This window comes from Arachis ipaensis, chromosome B01, assembly GCF_000816755.2.
Source record: "Arachis ipaensis cultivar K30076 chromosome B01, Araip1.1, whole genome shotgun sequence".
In the NCBI taxonomy this organism is placed as follows: domain Eukaryota; kingdom Viridiplantae; phylum Streptophyta; class Magnoliopsida; order Fabales; family Fabaceae; genus Arachis; species Arachis ipaensis.
In genome coordinates, this window is record NC_029785.2 from 80,226,329 (window position 1) to 80,233,264 (window position 6,936).

Here is a 6,936-nt window from a genome sequence, read left to right on the forward strand (position 1 = left end):
AACTAATATCTTCTAAATAACACTTGAACTCTTCATATCACGAACATTTGAAGCACGTATCATCTATGAAAGAGGTTTGTTGATCTTCGCAAGATTTCTTCATCTCCTCTTCATATCTTTCAATCACAGATTCAAGCTTTTGTGTGGGTTGTGAGTTTTCATATTCCTTTGTCACCTCAAGTGGTCTCTATGGATATAAAATCCTTGGCTCATATACCTCCACCACCTCCTCCTCCATTGAGGTTTCATTTGACACAGGAGCCTCTTCATCTTGTTCTTCTACTTCCTCCTTCACAAATTGGTCTTCATCCTCAATACTTGGCACTCCTAAGTTTCTCCTTATTTTCTCTAAGCGCCCATCCATCTCCTTGAAGAAGGTTTCTGGTTCTTGTTCTTTCCAGGATTGTTTTTGTCTTTCTAAGAATTGTTCTTGTCTTTCCAAAAATTTCCTGGACCATTGAAGGTAATCCTTAGCTGCTAGCTCAAAAGATAAAGGTTGAGAGTAATCTTGTGGACATGGATATATTGTGGTGAAGTTATTTTGAGGGGTATGGAATGAATTTTGTGAATATTGAAATGAGTTTTCTGTGTGGTGAAATGAATTCTATGGTTGGAGAAATGAGTTGTATTGATTTTGGAGGAAACTTTGTGTTGAGGCATAGTCAAATGATGAAGAGTTTTCAAATGAGGAACTGGGGGGTGAGGTTGGACAATTTTGCATAGATGAATTGAAGGTATGCTCAAGTGATGATGGCTCTTGATAAGTGGAGTATGAATTGTCAAATGCTCTCTGATTTTAGTCCTCCCAACCACAACTTGAATAATTGTTGAATTCATCACAGTGTGGATTATTTTGTGACATTGGGGAGCAATCTTGCATGAATGTATTGACAGCACAATCAAATGATGATGCCTCTGGATGAATAGCATGTGGAGCATTAAAATCTCTTTGGTTTTGACCCTCCCAGCCACAATTTGTGTAGTTGTCATAGCAATATGAGTCATTTTGTGGCTCTAGGAGGTGTTCATACTCTATCATTCCTTGTTGATATTCCCATTCACCATTAGCATAATGACATGAATCATTTTGTGGTGTTGGGTAGTATCCCATGGAATTGTCTTGACCATTTTGTGTCCCTGAAGCATATCCCCACTGGTTGGATTGCTCATAATTTGTCATTTCTTAGTGATATTTCCAGCCATCATTAGGAAAATGACTTGAATCATATTGTGATGGTGGGCAATATCCCATGAAATTTGTTTGATCAAAAGGTGAGTTGAACTCCATTTAAATTTTGTAAAACACAATCACCAAAGAAAATTGAAATTCATGTCTCAGATGAGAATTTCTTAGTGAGGCAATAACACAAACACCTTAGTTATCAGTAGAAGATAGAAAATTAAAAGGACAAAAACAAAGAAAATACTTAATCTAGACTTATCACCCACTTAATCATTGTTGATCTAAATCAATCCCCGGCAACGGCGCTGGTGCACGAATTGTAAATCACACTTTTTACAACTCGTACCACTAACCAGCAAGTGCACTGGGTCGTCCAAGTAATACCTTACGTGAGTAAGGGTCGATCCCACGGAGATTGTTGGCTTGAAGCAAGCTATGGTTATCTTGTAACTCTTAGTCAGGAAGACAATAAAATAATTCACTTATCAAATCTGATTGCAAGGAATAACAGAGCATGAAATAAATACTTGTTATGCAGTAATGGAGAATGTGTTGGAGTTTTGGAGATGCTTTGTCTTCTGAATCTCTGCTTTCCTCTGCCTTCTTGTTCGCGCACGCACGTTCCTCCTATGGCAAGCTGTGTGTTGGTGGATCACCGTTGTCAATGGCTACCATCCATCCTTCCAGTGAAAAGGGTCCATGTGCGCTGTCACCGCACGGCTAATCATCTGCAGGTTCTCAATCGTACCGGAATAAGATTTACTATCCTTTTGCGTCTGTCACTACGCCCAGCACTCACGAGTTTGAAGCACGTCACAGTCATTCAATCCCAAAGTCCTACTCGGAATACCACAGACAAGGTTTAGACTTTCCGGACTCTCATGAATGCCGCCATCAATCTAGCTTATACCACGAAGATTCTGATTAAGAGATCCAAGAGATATTCATTCATTCTACGGTAGAACGGAAGTGGTTGTCAGGCACGCGTTCGTAGGGAAATGATGATGATTGTCACGTTCATCACATTCATGTTGAAGTGCGAATGAATATCTTAGATAGGAACACGCATATTTGAATAGAAAACATGAATACGTGCATTAATTCATCGAAACACAGCAGAGCTCCTCACCCCCAACAATGGAGTTTAGAGACTCATGCCGTCAAAGAGTACAAAGTTCAGATCTAAAATGTCATGAGATACAAAATAAATCTCTAAAAGTTGTTTAAATACTAAACTAGTAACCTAGGTTTACAGAAAATGAGTAAACTATGATAGATGGTGCAGAAATCCACTTCTGGGGCCCACTTGATATGTGCTGGGGCTGAGACCAAAGCTTCTCACGTGCATAGGGCTGTTTTGGGCGTTCAACGCCAGCTTTGGATCCTTTTCTGGCGTTGAACTCCAACTTGCAACTTGTTTCTGGCGCTGGACGCCAGAATTGGGCAGAGAGCTGGCGTTGAACGCCAGTTTACATCGTCTATCCTTGAGCAAAGTATGGACTATTATATATTTCTGGAAAGCCCTGGATGTCTACTTTCCAACGCAATTGGAAGCGCGCAATTTAGAGTTCTATAGCTCCAAAAAATCCACTTTGAGTGCAGGGAGGTCAGAATCCAACAGCATCAGCAGTTCTTTTTCAGCCTGATTCAGATTTTTGCTCAGCTCCCTCAATTTCAGCCAGAAAATACTTGAAATTACAGAAAAACACACAAACTCATAGTAAAGTCCAGAAATATGAATTTTGCCTAGAAACTAATAAAAATATCCCTAAAAGTAACTAGTTCCTACTAAAAACATACTAAAAACAATGCCAAAAAGCGTATAAATTATCCGCTCATCACAACACCAAACTTAAATTGTTGCTTGTCCCCAAGTAACTGAAAATCAATTAGGATAAAAAAAGAGAATATACTATAAATTCCAAACTATCAATGAAACATAGCTCCAATCAGATGAGCGGGACTTGTAGCTTTTTGCCTCTTGAATAGTTTTGGCATCTCACTTTATCCATTGAAGTTCAGAATGATTGGCATCTATAGGAACTTAGAGTTCAGATAATGTTATTGATTCTCCTAGTTCAGTATAATGATTCTTGAACACAGCTACCTTATGAGTCTTGGCCGTGGCCCTAAGCACTTTGTTTTTCAGTATTACCACCGGATACATAAATGCCACAGACACATAATTGGGTGAACCTTTTCGGATTGTGACTCAGCTTTGCTAAAGTCCTCAATTAGAGGTGTCCAGGGTTCTTAAGCACACTCTTTTTTTTCTTTTTTTTTTTTTTTGAACCTTGACTTTAACCGCTCAGTCTCAAGTTTTCACTTGACACCTTCACGCCACAAGCACATGGTTAGGGACAGCTTGGTTTAGCCGCTTAGGCCAGGATTTTATTCCTTTAGGCCCTCCTATCCACTGATGCTCAAAGCCTTGGGATCCTCTTTATTTACCCTTGTCTTTTGGTTTTAAGGGTTATTGGCTTTTTTCTGCTTGCTTTTTCTTGCTTCAAGAATCATTTTTATGATTTTTCAGATTATCAAATAACATGTCTCCTTGTCATCATTCTTTCAAGAGCCAACATATTTAACATTCTAAAACAACAACTTCAAAAGACATATGCACTGTTCAAGCATTCATTCAGAAAACAAGAAGTATTGTCACCACATCAATATAATGAAACTAAGTTCAAGGATAAATTCGAAACTCATGTACTTCTTGTTCTTTTGAATTAAAACATTTTTCATTTAAGAGAGGTGATGGATTCATAGGACATTCATAACTTTAAGACATAGTTACTAAATACTAATGATCATGTAATGAGACACAAACATGGATAAGCACTTAACATAAAGAAAACAAAAAAAACAGAGTAAGTAAGAACAAGGAATGAGTCCACCTTAGTGATGATGGCATTTTCTTCTTGAGGAACCAATGATGTTCTTGAGCTCTTCTATGTCTCTTCCTTGCCTTTGTGGCTTGATCCTTAGTGATTTTTGGTATTTCTATCCTCAGTTGCTTCCAATAATTATGTGGAGGAAAGTGCATCCCCTGAGGTATCTCAGAGATCTCTTGATTTGCAGCCATATGTTCTACCACTGAGATATAGATCCTTTACATAATTGTTTTACCACACCAAACTTAGAATGTTGCTCGCCCTCGAGCAAAAGAAGAAGGAATAGATGAAGAAGAAGATGTGGAAAAAAAACTAAGATTATGAGGAGGGAAGGTGGGGATCCTGTGGGGTCCATAGATCCTTAGGTGTCAAGGCATTTACATCCCTGCACCAATTAGGCATGTAAAATGCCTTTGCATGCAATTCTGGCGTTTAAACGCCGAACTGATGCTTGTTTCTGGCGTTCAGCGCCAGCTCTTCTTTACTGTACATTTCTGGCGTCTGAACGCCAGGATGCTGCTTGTTTCTGGAGTTCAACGCCAGAAATATGCTCTGTTCTGGCGTTGAACGCCAGACAGATGCTCCTTACTGGCGTTTAAACGCCAGTGAGATCTTCCTCCAGGGTGTGATTTTTCTTCTGCTGTTTTTGATTCCGTTTTCAATTTTTATATTTATTTTGTGACTCCACATGATCATGAACCTAATAAAACATGAAAAACAATGAAAATGAAAATTAGATAAATAAAAATTGGGTTGTCTCCCAACGGACACCAAACCTGCTAAAGATATGTTTCTGGAGGAACTTCAGCACTGTTTTAGTATCATTGGTGGGTGTGGCAATGGCCTCAACCCATTTTGATACATAGTCAACTGCCACCAGAATATAAGTGTTTGAGTATGATGGTGGGAAAGGTCCCATGAAGTCAATTCCCCATACGTCAAACAACTCAATCTCCAAGATTTCTTGTTGAGGCATGGCGTAACCATGAGGCAGATTACCAGCTCTTTGGCAACTGTCACAGTTACGTACAAACTCTTGGGAATCTCTAAAGAGTGTGGGCCAATAGAAGCCACATTGGAGAACCTTGGTGGCTGTTCGCTCACCTCCGAAATGGCCTCCATACTGAGATCCATGGCAATGCCATAGGATCCTCTGCGCTTCTTCTCTAGGCACACACCTACGGATCATTCCGTCTGCACATCTCTTAAAGAGATAAGGTTCATCCCACAAGTAGTACTTTGCATCAGTAATTAATTTCTTCTTTTGTTGCCTGTTGTACTCCTTGGGTATGAACCTTGCAGCTTTATAGTTTGCAATATCGGCAAACCATGGTGTTTCCTGAATGGCAAATAAATGCTCATCCGGAAAAGTCTCAGAGATCTCAAGAGAGGGGAGGGGCGTCCCTTCTACTGGCTCTATCCGGGACAGATGATCAGCCACTTGGTTCTCTGTCCCTTTTCTGTCTCTTATTTCTATATCAAACTCTTGCAGAAGCAACACCCATCTGATGAGCCTGGGTTTTGAATCCTGCTTTGTGAGTAGATATTTAAGAGCAGCATGGTCAGTATACACAATCACTTTTGATCTTACTAAGTATGATCTGAATTTGTCAATGGCATAAACCACTGCAAGCAATTCTTTTTCTGTGGTTGTGTAATTTTTCTGGGCATCATTTAAAACGCGGCTAGCATAATAAATGACGTGCAGAAGCTTGTCATGCCTCTGCCCCAGCACTGCACCAATGGTGTGATCACTGGCATCACACATTAGCTCAAATGGTAATGTCCAGTCTGGTGCGGAAATAACTGGTGCTATGACCAGCTTGGCTTTCAGCGTTTCAAACGCTGCAGACACTCTTTGTTAAACACAAATGGCATGTCAGCAGCTAGCAGATTGCTTAGAGGTTTTGCGATTTTTGAAAAATCCTTTATAAACCTCCTATAGAATCCTGCATGCCCCAGAAAGCTTCTGATTGCCTTGACATTGGCAGGTGGTGATAATTTCTCAATTACCTCTATTTTTTCTTGATCCACCTCTATTCCCTTGTTTGAGATTTTATGCCCAAGGACAATCCCTTCAGTCACCATGAAGTGACATTTTTCCCAGTTTAAAACTAGGTTGGTCTCTTGGCATCTCTTCAGAACAAGTTTCAGGTGATCAAGACAGGTGCTGAATGAGTCTCCATATACTGAGAAGTCATCCATGAAGACTTCCAGAAATTTTTCCACCATATCAGAGAAAATAGAGAGCATGCATCTCTGGAAGGTTGCAAGCGTATTACACAGCCCAAATGGTATCCTTCTATAAGCAAACACTCCAGATGGACATGTGAATGTTGTTTTCTCTTGATCCTGGGGATCTACTGCAATCTGGTTATAGCCTGAGTAGCCATCCAAAAAGTAGTAATAGTCATGACCTGCCAGTCTTTCTAGCATCTGGTCTATGAATGGTAAAGGAAAATGATCCTTTCTGGTGGCTGTATTGAGCCTTCTGTAGTCAATACACATGTGCCACCCTGTAACTGTTCTTGTAGGAACCAGTTCATTCTTTTCATTCTGAACCACTGTCATGCCTCCCTTTTTGGGGACAACTTGGACAGGGCTCACCCAGGGGCTGTCAGAAATAGGATAAATAATCCCAGCCTCTAGTAATTTGGTGACCTCTTTCTGCACCACTTCCTTCATGGCTGGATTTAGCTGCCTCTGTGGTTGAACCACTGGTTTAGCATTATCCTCCAATAAGATTTTGTGCATGCATCTAGCTGGGCTTATGCCCTTAAGGTCACCTATGGACTACCCAAGAGCTGTCTTGTGTGTCCTTAGCACTTGAATAAGTGCTTCCTCTTCCTGTGGATTTAG